The following is an 18,479-nucleotide window of genomic DNA, read 5'->3' as shown; positions in this document are numbered from 1 at the left end:
GAAGAAAAATAAAACATCTGACCAAATGTGTTTTATGAGTCTCAAAAGAAAAAAAAAATTGAAGAAGCTTTGTTCTCCATGCATTCACATGATTCAGTAAAATCATTGTTATGTAGATATCTAAGTAGACAAATTGTAGAAAGAAAACAAATAAATTAGAGTAAATCATTTCATATCATACAGGTAAAAACCATTCCCTTTAGTTGTTAAATTTGAGGGAGAAATGAAACTTTCTCTCCTTCCTACCTTCTTTCTTCCCTCCTCAATTTACATGTTATGGTTTAGATATGTGGTGTCCCTCCAAACTCATGTGAGACAATGCAAAAAGATTTAGAGGTGAAATGGTTGGGTTGTGAGTCTTAACCCAATCAGTGCATTAGTATCACCCTCCCACCAAGCCATTAACTGGGTGGTAACTGCTGGCAGGCAGGATGTGGCTGGAGGAGGGGACTTTGGCATTGTGGCTTTGGTTTTTATTTTGTGGTTAGAAGGGCTCTCTCTCTGCTTTCTGGTGTCATGTTCCCAGCTGCTTTCCTCTGCCATACCTTTCTGCCATGATGTTCTGCGTTGCCTCAAGCCCAGAGAAATGGAGCTGGCCTTCTATGGGCTGAGAACCCTGAAACTGTGAGCCTCAAAATAAGCATTTTCCCTTTAATTGTTCTTGTCAGGTCTTTTGGTCAAAGCAGTGAAGAGGCTGACTAAAAGACTATCCATCTCTCCTTCCTTCCTTTCTTCATCCCTTCCTCCTTCTGTCCTCACTTCTCAGACTTCTCCCTTCCCCATTCTCCCAATTGTGCTTTATTCTCCTTTTGCAAAGTGTCATTCCACAAAAAAATGATTTACATGTTCCAGGCACTGTACTCAATTTAGAGACATAGTGGTGAGCCAGAGAAATGCTGTTCCATCATGTGAGCAGACATACACAATTTTATTAGAGTCCAATGACAAAAATCTGCAACCAATGTGATCCTGCAATCTGTACATGTGGAAAAATGAGAATCCATACCCCATTTGAATCAAATGTATGATATGTCAAGATCATTGTATTGTCTTGAGCAACTAATAAAATAAATGTATGTATATATATATATATATATATATATATATATATATATATATATATATATAAAACAAAGAAAAAAAGAAATGATATTTGAGGAAGACTATTTAGAGAAAATCAATTATTTCATTCTTCAGGGTGTAATTTTAACTTAAAAATCGTTTTATGATAATGTAACCAATACAATTATATGTATTAATATAAAAAAATTGTGAACTGCATAAACTAAGTTTCTGACTATAGGAGTATACTTAGGAAATGAGCAATTTATCATTTTCAGAGAAAGTAGGAAATCCACTTAAAATTGATAACTAAGCTTTATATGCTAGTATAAATCCTTATATTTCCCCAATAATTCCATTTAAGAAAAGCTGCAGAAGAAACAAAAGCTGTGGTTTAGAAATGGGGATTGACAGGGAGTTGAAATTTAGGACTCCTAGAAAAGACTTCTTTTAAAATTAACAGGAATAATCAACTCTGCCTCTCAGGAGATCTTTCAGTTTTTCCCTGTTCACAGATATTTATTGAAGGAAGGATAAAATGAGAGGTGAGGAAGATGGGCTCTAATCTCATACTAGTGGTTGTTATGCTGCCAGGAGTGCTGCATGTATCTTTACTCTTTATTCTTCTTTACTTTGCACACATCTGATGCCTAAACTCTTTTTCTTTAGTTTTCTGCCTCTGTTAATCCAGGTTCCTGAACCTGGATATCAGTTGCTTTATTCCTCAAGCTATGGCTGGATTTATTTCCTTCTTACAATAGTCATGGTTTTCTCCATCACTCTCCTTCCTTTAGGGAAAAAAAAAAAAATATCTGAATATGACCCAGCTGCCTTGTTAAAATCTTCACTAGTGTCTGCTCTCACTTGACATCGCCAGCTGCCCTCCTATATAAAACAGATTTTATGCCTGCATCTTTTCATTTCTGGCACCTCAGGATCCAGAATCTGCCATGCCCATAGATTGGTTACCGTCTGCCAACTGTCCCTTGTGCCAGCTGGTCTTCCTTTGGACATTTAAATTTTCAGAGTTCTCTACATTCCTGTCCTTCACCTCTAAGCCCGATTTGAGTAACTCTTTTACCCATTGAATGGTAGTGTCCCTGAGGTCAGGCCTGTTTCCATTCCAGCCACCACTGAATCCCCATTGTTCAATACATTTTTTGAATAAATGATTTCCTAGGTCTCTCGTGTTTATAATTTTTTTTGATCTCTCACATGCATATAGTTATGTGTTTAAATTTTGGTTACATTATGTGTTTAAAACTGGTTACATTTCATAATACTTTGCATTTCATAGTCATGTATTAGATTCAATAAGTATTTTAATCACCATTTCCAAATAAGAAATAATGCTAAATTGTGGGTGGTTTTTATGACCTACTATGTCAACATAGCATCCAAATAGTTCTAAAGAGATGTGGCTCCTTAAAAACAAAACTACTATGAATACTGATGAATTTCACAGCTTCCTTAATAACACACTTTCACTGAGGCCTCACACATTGTTTACTTTGAGATTCGCCATGTATTCTCAGTGGCACAATATCATTGCTATGGTGATAAAAACCTATGTGGAGGGGAGAAGTTTTAGTCTATCTATGTATAAAGGATGCATATGCATATATTACAGCACCAGCATTAAATGAGGAAAGAAATGTCTAAGTTTCCATGTGAGCTGAATACAATGGTACATACCTATAATCCTAGTGACTTGGGAGACTGAAGCAAGAAGATTCCAAGTTCTAACCTACTTCAGCAATTTAGCAAGTCTGTCTTAAAATAAACAAATAAACGGGGATTGTTTCACTGGTTAAATACCCCTGGGTCCAATCCCCAGTACAAAACCAAAAATATCCATGTGAGGCAATTATATAAAATATTAAGAACAACTGTAAATAAAAGCAAGACAGTTGCTTTATCTTTGCTTTGGAGAGGACATCAAAATCAACAGGCAAAGCTTTCCAAAGGGTTGACTTCTATAAAAAGTGGCATATACTGAGAAAACTATAAAGGACAGTCTGAAAAATGACATAGTAGACAGAGTAATTTACTCAAGAGAATTTCTGAATTGTAAGCTTCTTTCAAACATGATCTTTCATTTCAACTTATTATTTTCTAATTATCTTTTCATCTTTTAACTACATTTTCAATTGATTCTATTAACATATACACCCAGCCTTTTGAGAGTAATGCAGATTACTTTTTAAAACTATAGTTTTGTGGTTTATTTCTGTTAATTCAATTCAAAGAGATACAGCTATTGTCTCATGACTCACAAAATTTAGTCACAGCTACTTCTAATAGCAAACTGTTTTCTTCAGAAATAAAGAATTTCAATTAGAGCCAAATGTCCACAAGTCTCCAGGGTTCTAATACTCTAAAAACAGCGCTACTCTTCACAATACATTGTAATGACAGCCAGGACTCTAACATTTGAAAACATTTTCTTTGGGTTAATGATTTGCATTAGTTTCACTGTCCCTAACCATCCTATTCATTGCAATGACTTTTTCTATTTTGTCAACTAAATCAACACACTTCATTACCCGTAGTACCAGAATTCTGAAACACTAAAATATTACATCTATTTATTTGACATGCCTATTATCTGTCAAAGACAGTCAATTAAATGGCATCTAAAAACCTCATTGACCAGCTCTTTTGATAATATTTGACAACCATTAAAATCCCTTTATTTCTAATTTTTTCACTTTCATTTTGTAGTACTGTATTTTCACATTCCTGTTTTAACCAATCCAAGCACTTATATGAATTCTCTGCTTTCAAGCCTTCTGTTACAACCCCTTTTACATTTTTTTTGTTGTTGCTGTTGTTGTTCATAGACATTCTTATTAACTTCTATGAGTTTATCTGCCAAACTGTATTAGCATGCAAGGTCTTAGGTACAGAAGATAAAATAGATATAATCCTGGCTCCTAGAGTCTCTGATAACATTTTTCCAAAATTTCATACATGTATTTCCAGTGTCATTTTAGAGCTCTTGATGCTTAAGCACTGTGAATATCTCAAACTTATAATTTATAAAATCAATCCTTTGTATTTGTTGTTTTTAGATACATATGACAGTAGGGTACATTTTGACATACTATACATACATGGAGTGCAACCCATTCCAATTAGGATCCCATTCTTCTGGTTGTACATAATGTATAATGTGGGGTTATACTGGTCATGTATTCATATATGAGCAAAGGAAAGTTATGCCTGATTTATTCTACTGTCTTTCCCATTCCCACTCCCTTACCTTCATTCCCTGTTGTCTAATCCAGTGAACTTCTATACTTCCCCTACCTACCCTCCCTTGTTATGGGTTAGTATCTGCATATCAGAGAGAGCATTCAGCCTTTGGTTTTGGGGGATTAGCTTATTCACTCATTATGATATCCTCCAGTTACATCCATTTACCATCAAATGCTATAATTTCATTTTTCTGTATGGCTGAGTAATATTCCATTGTGTATATATACCACATTTTCTTTATCCATTCATCTGTTGAAGGAAACCTAATTTGGTTCTATAGTTTGTCTATTGTGAATTGAACTGCTATAAACCTTAATGTGGCTGAATTTAGAAAGATTAAAGAGAGTAGGAACACACCAAAACATTGTAAAAGCTATATATGCTAAACCTGAGGCCAACATCATTCTAAATGAAGAAACATCAAAAGCATTCCCTCTAAAAACTAGAACAAAACAGGGATGACCTCTTTTGACACTCCTATTCAACATCTTTGAAACCCTAGCCAGAGCAATTAGACAAAAGAAAGAAATTAAAAGGATATAAACTCTTTTTGACCCTAAAACCTACTCTTCTTCCCATTTGCTTTAGCTTGGTAATGGCATAATATCTAACATAAATCAAACAAACAAATCTACACAGTTAACTTTATTTCTGGCTTCTTCGTCAAACTTCAAATACAATCAGAGAGCAAATATAATTTGCATACACATCTTTTAATTCAAGACCTTAATAATGAAACCATTATTAAGAAACTTATTAATTTTAATTTCAAATCTGGTTTCTCCACTTAAAACTTTAGTGATCTTGAACAGAACAAATTAAAACCATGTATTTTGATTCCTTTATTGATATAATGGGAATAACCTCTAATAAGAGTGTTGTAAGAACTATTGATACAGTTTTATTTTTTCCTTTTCCCCTATTGCTTTTTCTTTTGTGGTATCACTGAGGTAGATCACATACTTATCTGTGTCATCTGGCACAGGCTTACATGCCTCTATTCTCTGTTAATATTTATATCAGTTCCATAATGTTATTAAGTTGATTATTTTCTGCTGGAGGCCTTTCAGAATTATCAATTAACCACAATAAAATGTTGTTCTCCCTAGCAATACATCACATCATTTGCCCTGGGATATAAGGAACCTTCCTCATTCAGGTCCATTTTACCTGCACTCCTGTGGTGGGTATGACCTCAACTGCTGTATGGAACATGGTCCTGCTGTGTCCTGATGTGATTTTAGAAACCAACATCTTGTCACTGCATATGACTTTCATATTATGACACATCTAGGAGAAAATTCTATTTTGCTCAATAATTGAGAAGTTATATACTATCTTTCAGTGACATTTTGTGATTTCTTCCCAATTTAACAAGACATGGCATCTTTTTTTTTTTTCTTTCAAGTATGTGGTTTCATACCAAGGCTCATTTATTTGCTTGGCTTGTACTACGATATTAACAGAGCTCATTTTCCAATTTTCACATGTCTTTAAATTCTAAGTCAAGTTACTTGTTATCACCAGTAATTTGATGGAAATATAAGTTGTTTCATAGATGAATACAAGAGGTTTGGAAAAATATAAAAATGCCTGGTAATCAAATTATCATCATCTCCTGGAGAGGTTTTCTTCAATTTCCTAACAAGATTCTCAAGAAGTGTTTTATTAAATGGACTCTAGGAGGTAAATGCTCATTTCCAACATTTTGCAGAATAAAATTTTGTCCCTTTATGTGGTGAGCCATTTCTGCGGACTGTGGTCACCATTACAAGATGGCGCTGGCTCCGCTGTGGTCTGTGACAAACAACTCCTTATTTGGGAGAGTTGGCACGTGATTTTTTAACACCCTATGAGAAAGCTCCACGTAGCAGCTTCGCATTGGGGCTTGGGATGCTTTATTAAGGCTGGGAGGGGCATCCGAGGGAGAGAAGAAGAAACATCAGGGGCCTGAATAAACGGCTGAAAGAAGATTCCTGTTGTTGCGTCTTCCTTGCGGGCAAGGGGTCGCGACAAGTGGTGCCGAAACCCGGGAACCAGAACTTTCAGCCGTCAGGGGTGGTGCACCGGTTAGTCCCAGGTAAGTGGGATCCGCGACCAAAGCGGGGATAGTCCCAGTAAGTGGGATCCGCGACCAAAGCGGGGTCAGCTCCTCTACAAAGAAAGAGAGAGCTTTATATTTTATTGCAGCTGCACTGTGTACTTTCACTTTTGTTTTCTGTGTTTCTTTTGTTGCTGTGTCATGGGTGCCGCATCTTCAAGTCCGCTTCTTCTGGCCCTAGACGGCCTGTTACGTTCCAAGGGCCTGAAAGTGAAACATAGTACTTTACAAAGATTTTTACAGAAGATGGATATTGCTGCACCGTGGTTTGCATTTTCGGGCAGTCTTACTATACCTAGTTGGGATAAATTAGGCAAAGATCTTGACTTTGCTTCTGAGCAGGGCATATTAGAGGGCGGGGTGATACCCCTTTGGAAAATGGTCCGTAGTTGCCTCACAGATGGCAGATGTCAGGAAGCACTTACTAAAGGACAGGAAGTTCTAGAACAATTACATGAGGAGAAATCGGAGATGGCAGGAAGTGAGGTATCTCGGGAGGATGGAAGTGTGCGGAGCGTGAAACAGGGGAAGAGACGATTGTATCCAGATCTCAGTGCGCTGCGCACACCCCCATGTGAAAGTGGGTCAGAGGAAGAGGAGGATGAGGAGGAGGAGCTTGGGAGGCTGTCTCGCCAGCTAGGGAGTTTAGCTATAGGAGAAGGGAACAAAAATAAACAGGGGCTCAAGAAATGTGATCCTCCGGATCCACCGCCGTATGGCGGGGGTGTTTCGGGGAGAGCTTTCCATGCTCAAACATGGAGGGCTGTTAACGCTGAGATGGGTCTTGCTTATCCAGTTTTTCAGGATGATAATAGGGGAAGATTCCATGAGCCTTTAGATTTCAAAATTGTGAAGACTCTGGCGGAGTCTGTGCGCACTTATGGGGTGGATGCCGCCTTCACACTAACTCAGGTGGAGAGTCTGTCTAGATACTGTATGACTCCCTCTGATTGGGCTAGCCTTGTTCGGGCTTGTGTTTCCCCAGGTAAATATTTGGACTGGAGAGCATTTGTGCTAGAGGGCGCAATAGAGCAGGCCGCCCAAAACCATGCGGCGGGACACCCTCATTGGGATAAGGACATGCTTTTGGGGCAAGGTAGATTTGCTAATCAACAGACGGGATTCCCTCTTGAGGTATATGATCAAATTAATAACATTTGCATTCGGGCATGGAAGTCACTTCCAAATAGAGGAGAGGTATCTGGTAATTTGACTAAGATTATACAAGGCCCTACAGAACCCTTTTCAGACTTTGTAGCAAGGATGGTGGATGCCGCTGGAAAGATTTTTGGGGATCCTGATAGAGCCATGCCCCTTGTCAAGCAATTGGTCTTTGAGCAATGCACCAAGGAATGTAAAGCAGCAATCGCTCCTTATAAGAACAAAGGCATAGAAGCATGGATGAAGGTGTGTAGAGAGATTGGAGGACCTTTAACTAATGCAGGTCTTGCAGCTGCTGTCCTTCGGATTGCAAAAGGGGGCGGTCCTGCCGCCGGAACATGCTTCCATTGTGGTCAACCCGGTCATGTCAGACGTGAATGTCCCAAAAAAGACAATTCCAAAAAAGACAATTTTACTGGACCTTCTCACGGTGGCCTTTCCAATGGCCTTCGTCTACCGGGGTTGTGTCCAAGATGCAAAAAGGGGAAGCATTGGGCAAGAGAGTGTAGATCAGTGAGGGACATCCATGGACAGCCTATTTCAGCTGGGCCAAAAAACGGCCGACGGGGCCCTCGACCCCAGGGCCCACAAATATATGGGGCAGTGGAGAATGTCACACCCGAACCCGAGACATGGCCATCTCTACGCCATCCCATGAAACGCGGAGAGCCACTACAGGTGCCGCGGGATTGGACCTCTGTTCCACCTCCAGACTCGTATTAACACCTAAGATGGGAGTCCAATTGGTGGAAACTGAGTTTACAGGGCCTCTACCACCTGGCACTGTAGGTTTGCTAATTGGACGTGCATCCTCTATTTTACAAGGTCTTCATGTTTTCCCCGGAGTCATAAGTCCTGATACTGTAGGGATAATAAAGGTTATGGTGGAAGCTCCAAGGGGCATTGTGTCCATCTCCCCAGGGGATCGGATTGCTCAATTGCTAATTTTGCCTAGCTTACATAATCACTTCCCTGCTGATTCAATGTCACGGACAGGGAATGAGATTGGTACCACCGGAGGGAATTGTGCCTATTTGTCACTAGATATGAGCAATCGCCCCACTTTGGAATTAAGCATAGAAGGTAAATCTATTGTGGGATTACTGGATACCGGAGCAGACCGTAGTATTATAGCACTTAGGGACTGGTCTAAGGGATGGCCAGTGCAGACTTCTGATCAATCCTTGAGAGGACTTGGATATGCCCAGGCCCCTCAGATCAGCTGTAGACATCTAGTCTGGAAGGATCCAGAAGGACATAATGGTACCTTTCAGCCTTATGTACTTGATTTACCTATCTCTCTATGGGGCCGTGATCTGATGAAAGACATGGGGTTCACTCTTAGTAATGACTATTCCCCAGTGTCTCAACAGATTATGCAAAATATGGGGTATAGGCCAGGTCTAGGACTAGGAAAACATTTGCAGGGACGTAAGCATCCTGTACAAGGTCATCAAAAGCTTGACAGATTTGGTCTGGGTTTTTCCTAGGGGCCGCTGGGGCTCAAATACCCATAACATGGCTCACCGAGGAGCCTGTTTGGGTGCCTCAGTGGCCTCTTCCCTCGGTTAAATTGGCAGCAGCTCATGCTCTAGTTAAAGAACAACTTGACTTGGGTCACATCCAGCCTTCTACTTCTCCATGGAATACTCCCATATTTGTCATTAAGAAAAAATCAGGGAAGTGGCGCCTACTGCATGATCTACGAGCAGTTAATGCTCAAATGCAACTTATGGGGCCCATTCAAAGAGGGCTGCCTCTGCTCACCTCGGTTCCTCAGGGTTGGCACATTATTGTTATTGACATTAAAGACTGTTTCTTTTCTATTCCTTTGCATCCTAAAGACTCGCAGCGTTTTGCCTTCACCCTTCCCTCGTGTAACCACGAGGAACCAGATCAAAGGTTTGAGTGGGTAGTGTTGCTGCAGGGAATGGCTAATAGTCCCACGATGTGTCAGATGTATGTGGGGAAGACACTCGCACCTCTCAGACAAAAGTATTCCTCCATCAAGATCATTCATTATATGGATGATGTATTATTGGCTGCTAAATCAGAGCAGACAGTTCATGAGGCCTATAAAGACCTAGTGAAGTTGTTAGCTCAATATGGACTGCATATCGCACCTGAAAAGATTCAAACAGGGGATTCTATTAAGTATTTGGGAGCAACAATTGGGTGTGACAAATTACGACCACAGAAAATCACCATACGAGCTCAGGATCTCCAAACTCTAAATGATTTTCAAAAACTGCTGGGAGATATTAATTGGATACGAGGATATTTACATATTTCTAATGTTATGCTACAGCCTTTGTATGCTACTCTTAGGGGTGATCCAGATCTTACTTCCCCTCGTAGCCTCACCAAAGAGGCTAGAGCGGCCCTTATGACAGTAGAAGAAGCTATACAACATGCTACTTTATGCAGGCTCCAGAGTGATAAACCTTTCCAGTTATGTGTGCTTGCCACTATGCGGCAGCCTACTGGAGTACTGTGGCAAGATGGACCTTTGCTATGGATTCACCCACATGTATCCCCAGGAAAATCCTTAGAATATTATCCTGATGCTGTTGCAGCATTAGCACTTAAAGGGATTCAACAAAGCATTCAATTTTTCGGACAATCACCTTCTTCTCTTATTATACCCTACACTAAAGCTCAACTTAGTGTCTTGTGTGCTACTCTAGATAACTGGGCTATTCTATGTTGCTCGTTTCAAGGGGATATTGATAATCATTACCCTTCTCATCTGTTACTCCATTTTGTTAAAGAACATCCTATCATTTTCCCTAAAGTAACTTCATCCAGTCCCATTCCGGGGGCTGTTAACATTTTTACTGATGGTTCCAAGTCTGGAATGGGAGCTTATGTAATTAATGATTCTCCCCCTGTCCAGCATCAATTTGCTCCTGGAAATCCACAATGGGTAGAACTACAAATTGTTATTGAGGTTTTTAAACAGTGTTCTTTTCCTTTTAATCTCATTTCGGACTCCATCTATGTGGTGCAAGCACTACAAATCCTGGAGGCTGTGGGAGCTATTAGTGATGCCCGTAATGTATCTGCTTACTTTAATCAGCTTCAACAGCTTATCCGTGGCCGCACTGCTCCTTTTTATCCAGTGCACATCCGGGCTCACACCTCTCTTCCTGGTCCGTTATCGCAGGGTAATGCCTGTGCGGACTCAGCCACTAGAGGTCAGTTGATCTGTTTGGCTTCCTCCTTAGAGGAGGCTAAATTGTTTCACCAAAATTTTCATGTTAATGCTTTAACACTGCGCAGGCGTTTTTCTATTTCAAGAGCAGATGCTCGGCAGATAGTATTACACTGTCCCCATTGTGTCACATTTCTTCATCCCCCTACTTATGGAGTGAACCCACGGGGATTGAAGCCATTGGTTGTCTGGCAAATGGATGTGACACACATACCTGACTTTGGTAACCTCAAGTATGTCCATGTTTCTGTTGATACGTACTCTGGAATTATTCATGCTTCTGCTTTATCGGGAGAAAAGGCACGTAATGTCATTACTCATTGCCTGGAGGCCTGGGCGGCGTGGGGTGCACCTACGTCCCTTAAGACTGATAATGGACCTGCTTATACTGGAAGACAATTTACATCTTTTTGTTCTACTATGGGAGTGCAACTTACTCATGGTTTGCCTTACAATCCTCAAGGGCAAGGCATTGTTGAGCGTGCTCATCGCACCTTAAAGGAAACTTTACAAAAACAAAAGGGGGGAATAGGTGCTGAACATACTCCTAAAGAACGCCTGTCCTTAGCTCTCTTTACCATTAATTTTTTGAATTTGGATATTCATGATCGCTCTGCGGCCGATAGACATGTGTCCCCTCAGCCCTCTGTGATTGGCTATGTTAAGTGGAAAGATGTTCTTACGGGCCAATGGAACGGCCCCGACCCCGTGCTGACATGGGCACGAGGATCTGTATGTGTTTTTCCCCAGGATCGCACGGAACCGTTGTGGGTCCCTGAACGCCTGACAAGAAGAGTCTTGACGTCGGCTAACCAGCAACAGGAAATACCACAGCAATCCCGTGATGAGGATCTTCATTCTGCTAAGTGCTCTGGCTCCGGTGCTGATGCCGATGACACAGATGACACCAATGCAGTGGTGGGCAGTGGCACGGGCTTGGCCAATGCCAATGCCGGTTCATGGTAATTCTAGTGTCCTCCCCACTCTTTTCTCTACCTCATGTGAGATGTCTGCTCCCTGTGCCTCTCCTAGAGGGGACGTGGATAGCATTTTTAATCAATCTCAAGTTAATCTCACAGGAGTTTTTTGTTTCAGCCTTGGGAACACTCATTGTATTAGTCTTAAGACCAAGAATTTGACTAACTGGGAGGACCCATTGCGGTCCAGTCAGGTCTCAGGGAGCATTCTCAGTGCTGTGTTGAGCCAAGTAGTCTCAAGGGAACAATCAGGCTCAGGAACCCCCGCAAATAGCTCTGCTTTGAACACAACTACCTTGGCTATTATCTCCGAGGTACTAATCCCAGTGCCTCCTTCTTCTAATAGTCTTTATAATGCCACCCATTTTAAGGCCTCTCCTTACTGTACCCCTAATCTTGGTTTCCCCCCAACATTTACGCCTTGTCAGGATCATTCTTGGGAGCAACGTCAAGTTGCTAAAGGTTTCTCCCTTTCCCCCTCCCTTAAGAGGTATGTTTATAACTTTAACAACAGTGTCAACTCCTCTACAGGAGTGGGTTGGTCCTGATTTCAATGGCTGATCTCCAATGAAAAGGGGGCTTCAGCTGATATTTCTGCACTGGCTCAATTGCTGGGAGCCAAAAGTTGGCTGGCTAATGTTTCTGGCACTGTTAGGGAGAGTGAACGAGGTAAAAGACTCACATCTGTTTCGTTCAACTCTCTGTTATATAATGCCGCATTGCCCCCTGCAATGGTCTGTGTCCAATCCCCGTTCTTACTCCTTTTGGCTAATGACACCTCGTCAGGGGTGCTGGATTGTTCTAATGTTACCTGTCTCTTATCTGAGTGTTGGGATGGTTCTTGGACTGTAGCGGTGGTTATGAAAATTCCAACTTTTGTCCCAATCCCAGTCACTGCGGACCCTGACGAATTCCCCATTGTTGAGCTACTTAGAGTCCGCAGGGATTTTGGAATCACAGCTGCTATAGTGACAGCCGTGGCGGTATCTGCTGCTGCAGCGGTCACGGCCGGAGTGGCCATGGCCAGTCAGGTGCAGACTGCTGCCACCATTAATCAAGTTGTTCAACAAACTTCCACCATACTTGAATCCCAGAATACAATTAATCAACATATTTTGTCAGGGATTTTAGCTGCCAACCAAAGAATAGATTTACTCCAAGCTCAGGTAGAAGAATTGGCTGATTTGGTGCTTTTGGGCTGTGTTGACCAACGTGCACATTTATGTATAACCTCTGTCAGATTTAATGATTCCAGGAATGCCTCCCGTATCATTGGCGAATACTTGGCCGGAAATTGGTCCATGGCAGCGGAAGACATGATCCAGTCTCAACTAACCCAGATAGCTGTCTTGAACAGTACCCATGTCGATCCCGTAACTTTGGGTCAATTCACCGATTGGATATCCTCTGCCTTTTCCTTTTTTAAGGAGTGGGTGGGGGTAGGCATTTTTGGTGCAATGTGTTGCTTCGGTATGGTTCTCTGCTTGTGGTTTCTCTGTCGCCTCAAGGCCCGCAATGCTCACGATAAAGCTATGATCATACAAGCTCTTGCAGCTTTAGAAAATGGCAACTCACCTCAAGTTTGGCTTGCGCAAATTAAACAGTAAATCTTTGACATGGTCGTCGCACCCCAAGTCTTACGGACATTGCACTGGGATCGACATGTCTTTCCTTGTTATTCTCTTAGTGTTGGAAAGCCCTTGCACTCTGCCGGCTTTCCTACCATTGCACGCAGATGGGTTTCCACACTAGTGCTTTTCTATCGCCTTAAGACCCGTGCCTTTCTTTTAGGGTGTTACCAACTTGTTTATCGTTGTATTTCTATACAGCCACAGTTCAGCCTTAGCTATCCCCCTTCGTCCACCATCGTCACGATACAGGATGCGAGGCAAGGCACTGCACTTGAGTGATCCTTGAAGTGGACCTCAAGGAGAGCATGTCCTATTGTATGCGGGTTAGACGCGTCCACGCCCCGTCCCACGGAGAAAAGCGTCGGCTGATATGGCCTCAGATCTGGGGAAGGCGCCTCCTTGGGGCTGAGCCATACTATGCAGCCACTTCTGCACAGTGGGATAGGACCTCTACTCTCTCCTGTGTTGTTCTTAGAAAACAAAAGGGGGAACTGTGGTGAGCCGTTTCTGCGGACTGTGGTCACCATTACAAGATGGCGCTGGCTCCGCTGTGGTCTGTGACAAACAACTCCTTATTTGGGAGAGTTGGCACGTGATTTTTTAACACCCTATGAGAAAGCTCCACGTAGCAGCTTCGCATTGGGGCTTGGGATGCTTTATTAAGGCTGGGAGGGGCATCCGAGGGAGAGAAGAAGAAACATCAGGGGCCTGAATAAACGGCTGAAAGAAGATTCCTGTTGTTGCGTCTTCCTTGCGGGCAAGGGGTCGCGACACCTTTATACTTCATTTTGGTTTTACATAAGCACATAATATTATTTTACTGTGAAAAGAGTTTTCAAGTTATAATTTTAAGAATTATATTCCCTCAAATGACAAGAAGCACCCAGCATAGCTGTCCTGAGCCCTGCTGCCTTTGCTTTCTCCCAGTGTTTCTGGAAATGTCAGGCTCAAATGACAGGGCCACTGAGAAGAACTTCGTTGAGGAGCAATTCAATGAGGAAAATGTGATTTTAACACTGGTCCCAGTTACAGAGGAACAAGAATATCCAATGGAAACAAGTGTTTCTTCAACTGCAGAAATCAAACACAAAGTCTGCCTTCATCAAACAAAACCTAATTTTAAAATACCATCCCTTCCCTTGCCGACCATTTTGCCTCCAATTAATAAGGTTTCTCAGGATACTTTGCGAAACTGGTGCCAACAATTTAATTTGAGTACTGATGGCCAGAAAATAGAGGTTTATTTGAGGCTACAGAACCATGCATACCCTGAACAAAAATATGATATTCCTCAAACATCTCTGGAGGTCAGATTGAAGCCAGTTTCTAGGAAATGGAAGGCAGTGGCCAATACAGCAGGGCTTCAGGAAAGTCGTAATAAGGTTAAAAGAGAGGAAGAGACTAACATGGTTGAAGAGGTAAATTCAGCTCAGGAGTCCATATTGGCATCTTGGGCAAGGATTGCTGCCAGAGCCACTCAGTGCAAGGCTGTGAATCTGTGTCCCATCCCTACTTCTACTTTTTGCTGCAAACTTCTGGTGTCAGGTGGTGTGTGGTCCATGGCCAATCTCTTTCTGCAGAAACAGCAGGCTGGGTTCGCCTGCAGTTCCATGCAGGTCTGACTTGGGTCCCTGACACTCCCAAGAGGATGATTTCCCTCTTCCTGTTACCAGCCTGTATTTTTCCACCCTCAGGATTAGAAGATAATATGTTATGCCCTGAATGTGTAAAAAGGAATAAGATGATGATGAAAGGATTAATTATAACAAGAGAGAAAAAGCAATGCACTGTAGGAGACCAAAAGGTGCCACCTTAAGCAATGTTAAAGTACTATTTTGATCTGAAGGCAATTGAGAAGAAACAGACAAAAAGTTTTCTGCTTTCCCACTATTGGCCCCAAAACAGGACATAAATTTGCAAATATTCCTCTTCCCTCCCAGGACAAGTGGTGGAGAACCCATAGGTAAATCATCACACAGACTGATGATTGCTGGGCTGGTTCCTGACCGTCTTTCATTTTCAGTGTCTCCTGATCATTTGTGTCAGACTAAAGTGTTAACTATACTTTTTTTTTAAGCAGAGCTAGGTTTATGGGAAAACTGAGCAAAAGAGTTATTTTATACTTCTCCATTTGATGCATTTAATATTAATTTTGTGTGTGTGTACTAAAGATTGAACCCAGGGACACTCTACGACTAGGCTATAACATTAAACCCCTGCCTCTTTTTTTGTTTGTTTGTTTATTTTTTGGTACTGGGGATTTAACTACTGAGTCACATCCCCAGCCCTTTTAATTTTGAGACAAGTTCCCCCATAGACTTGCTTAGGGTCCCGCTAAGTTGCTGAGGCTGGCTTTGAACTTGCAATCCTCCTGCCTTAGCCTCCTGATTCTTAGAATTATAGGCATGCACCACTACTACTGGCAAAACTAGCCTCTTTTTATTTTTATTTTTATTTTAAGATAGGGTCTCACTAAATTGCTGAGACTGCCCTTGATCATGCAATCCTGCCTCAGCCTCCTCTCAGTAGCTGAGATATAGGTGTGCATTATCGCACCTGGCTTTAATACTACCATGTCCTATTAGTGTGGTACGTTCCTTAATTGATGAGTCAGTATTGGTACATTATTAATTTTGGTGGGGGGTGGGATACCAGAGATTTAACTCTGGGGCACTCAACCACTAAGCCACACCCCAGCCCTATTTTTGTATTTTATTTAGAGACAGGGTCTCATGAGTTGCTTAGCACCCTGCTAAATTGCTGAGACTGACTTTGAGATCCTCCTGCTTCTGTCTCTTGAGCCACTGGGATTACAGGCATGTGCCACCAAGCCCAGATTATTATTAATTATTAATTACCTATTATTACTAATTAAAATGAATTATTATCTTTATGTGGCACTGAGGGCCTCACAGGTGTAGTCAAGCTCAACCCCAGTTGTATATTTGGTTTCATGCTTTTTGTTGAACATTTTGATCTGTGTGTGTGTGTGTGTGTGTGTGTGTGTGTATGTGTGTGTGTGTGTGTGTGTGTATATGCATGTGTGTGTGTTACTGGGGATTGAAACCAGGTAAACACTACTACTAATCTATACATAGCCCATTTTATTTTTTTATTTTGGTATAGGGTCTCTCTAAATTGCTGAGGCTGGTTGGGTGTTGGAGATACACATTTGTAATCCCAGAGACTTGAGAGGCTAGGTCAAGAGGATTGCAAGTTTGAGGTCAGTCTCAACAGCTTAGCAAGACCCTGTCTAAAAATAAAGACTGGGGGTATGGCACAGTGGTAAAGCATTCCTAGTACTCGCTCCCCCCAAAAAAGGTTGCCAAAGCCAGCTTTGGATTTGCAATCCTCCTACCTCAGTCTCCCAAGTAGTTGGGATTATGGCACCCACCACACTGGCCACTGACTAAGGTTTGATGTGTATCCAACATTCTGCATGATAATTCATGGATTGCTTCACGGCCCTAATGCTCCATCCCTCAGTTCTACCAGTTTTTTTCCTCTTGCCGAAACTCTATAAATCAGAACTTTTTACTGTCATTGTAACTTTGCCCTTTCTAGGATGCTTTATATTTAGAATCATACACATGTATTTTAAAATAGTCTGAAATATGTATTTAAGGTCAAAAAAGAATTATATTCCCTCAAATGATAAAGCAAAATGTAAATCTGTGGTTTTTTACTATATTCACCTAGTTGTTTACAATATGATTTTAAACTCTAATTTCCATTTTCTTTTAAACATTCTATTCTTCAAATAGATCAATGTACTCATAAAACTGAAAAAATATCCTGACCTTTATTACACTTTTTCTTTGTTTCTGTCACTACTCTTTTCATTCAGCTGAAATTTAATTCAGAGTTCTATTTTTTTCTGTCTCTTTATCGTACTCTGTAACCCTTACTTTGCACTATCAGCTTCTGATGTAAATTTTTATTGGTTTTATATGTGTTGCTTCTTTTACTAAATTGAAGACTTCCTGAGATAGTAAACTTCTCATATCCTTTCTGAAATCCTCTTAAAATTATAAAAACCTTTTGTATTCTAAATTAAATGTTGTACGTTACTATATTTTAAAATTTTTCATTTATAAGATGGTTATAATTTTTGATAAAATTTATTTATATCTTTAAGAAATTCTTTATTTCTAGCATAGCTCTTGACTATCAAAACTACTTTATCTGACATTAGGAGCCATGCTAGCTCTCTATTTTTGTTTGTATAGGAAGTAATTTTCTATTATTTTACTTTCAACTTGTCACATTCCATAATTTAGAGTTTGTGTCTTCTAAAAGTAAAATAATTAATACTTATTTTTTTAATCCAGCCCGATAACTCGATCTTTTCATAGAAAAGTGTCTGCTTGAACTTAATGTTAAGTGTCTATATGCCTGGATTTAAATCTGCCACATTAGTATATGTGTTCCATTTTTCTCAGCCATTCTCTTGTTTCTTCTATCTTCTTTTCTGTTTGATCAAATGCCTTTTTTATATTTCAGTTTATCCCAATTATGAATTTTTCATCTTTCATTTTTAGATATTAAACACTGTTTAGAGATTCCTATTGAGTTTTAACGTTTTCCATTTTATTTTTAAATATTATCAGACTAACCTTATAGTAGTAGAGTTCCATTTTGTCTCTTCATGCACTGTAGCTCTTATTTATCACTATATATATGTACATATATATATGCACAATATTTATCACCATATGTATACATGTAGAATAATCTTATGAGAAATATACACATGTGCAATGATCTTATGAAAAATTATCATTTTCCTTAAAAATCATTAGTGAAATATATACAATTGCATATGCATATGCAGATGTATACATAAATTTGTATATATTAATGACACTTAATAATTATCTAAATACTTGCTTTTTACTTCTCTAGCAGCCCCAAATTGCCATGTGTAGTCATTTCATTCATTTTGAAGAACTTTCACTATTTCTTGTAGAGCATGTCTGCTGAGGCTGAATTTTCTGATTTTGTCTTTACAAAGCTGTTACTTTGTCTTCATATCTACATGGTGCTTTAACTGAAAGAGAATTGTGAGGTTG

At 40.5% G+C, this 18,479-nt stretch overlaps 1 pseudogene across 1 annotated transcript; it reads left to right on the top strand.

Annotated features, from left to right (window-relative positions):
* Positions 1–14,345: 14,345 nt before the first annotated feature.
* LOC308646847 (developmental pluripotency-associated protein 2-like) lies at positions 14,346–15,107 on the top strand (annotated as a pseudogene). Its single transcript has one exon. The product of its transcript is annotated as a developmental pluripotency-associated protein 2-like (transcript).
* Positions 15,108–18,479: the final 3,372 nt, after the last annotated feature.

This window comes from Spermophilus citellus, assembly GCF_964194105.1.
Source record: "Spermophilus citellus genome assembly, chromosome: 4".
In the NCBI taxonomy this organism is placed as follows: domain Eukaryota; kingdom Metazoa; phylum Chordata; class Mammalia; order Rodentia; family Sciuridae; genus Spermophilus; species Spermophilus citellus.
This window is presented reverse-complemented; position numbering and strand designations above follow the sequence as displayed.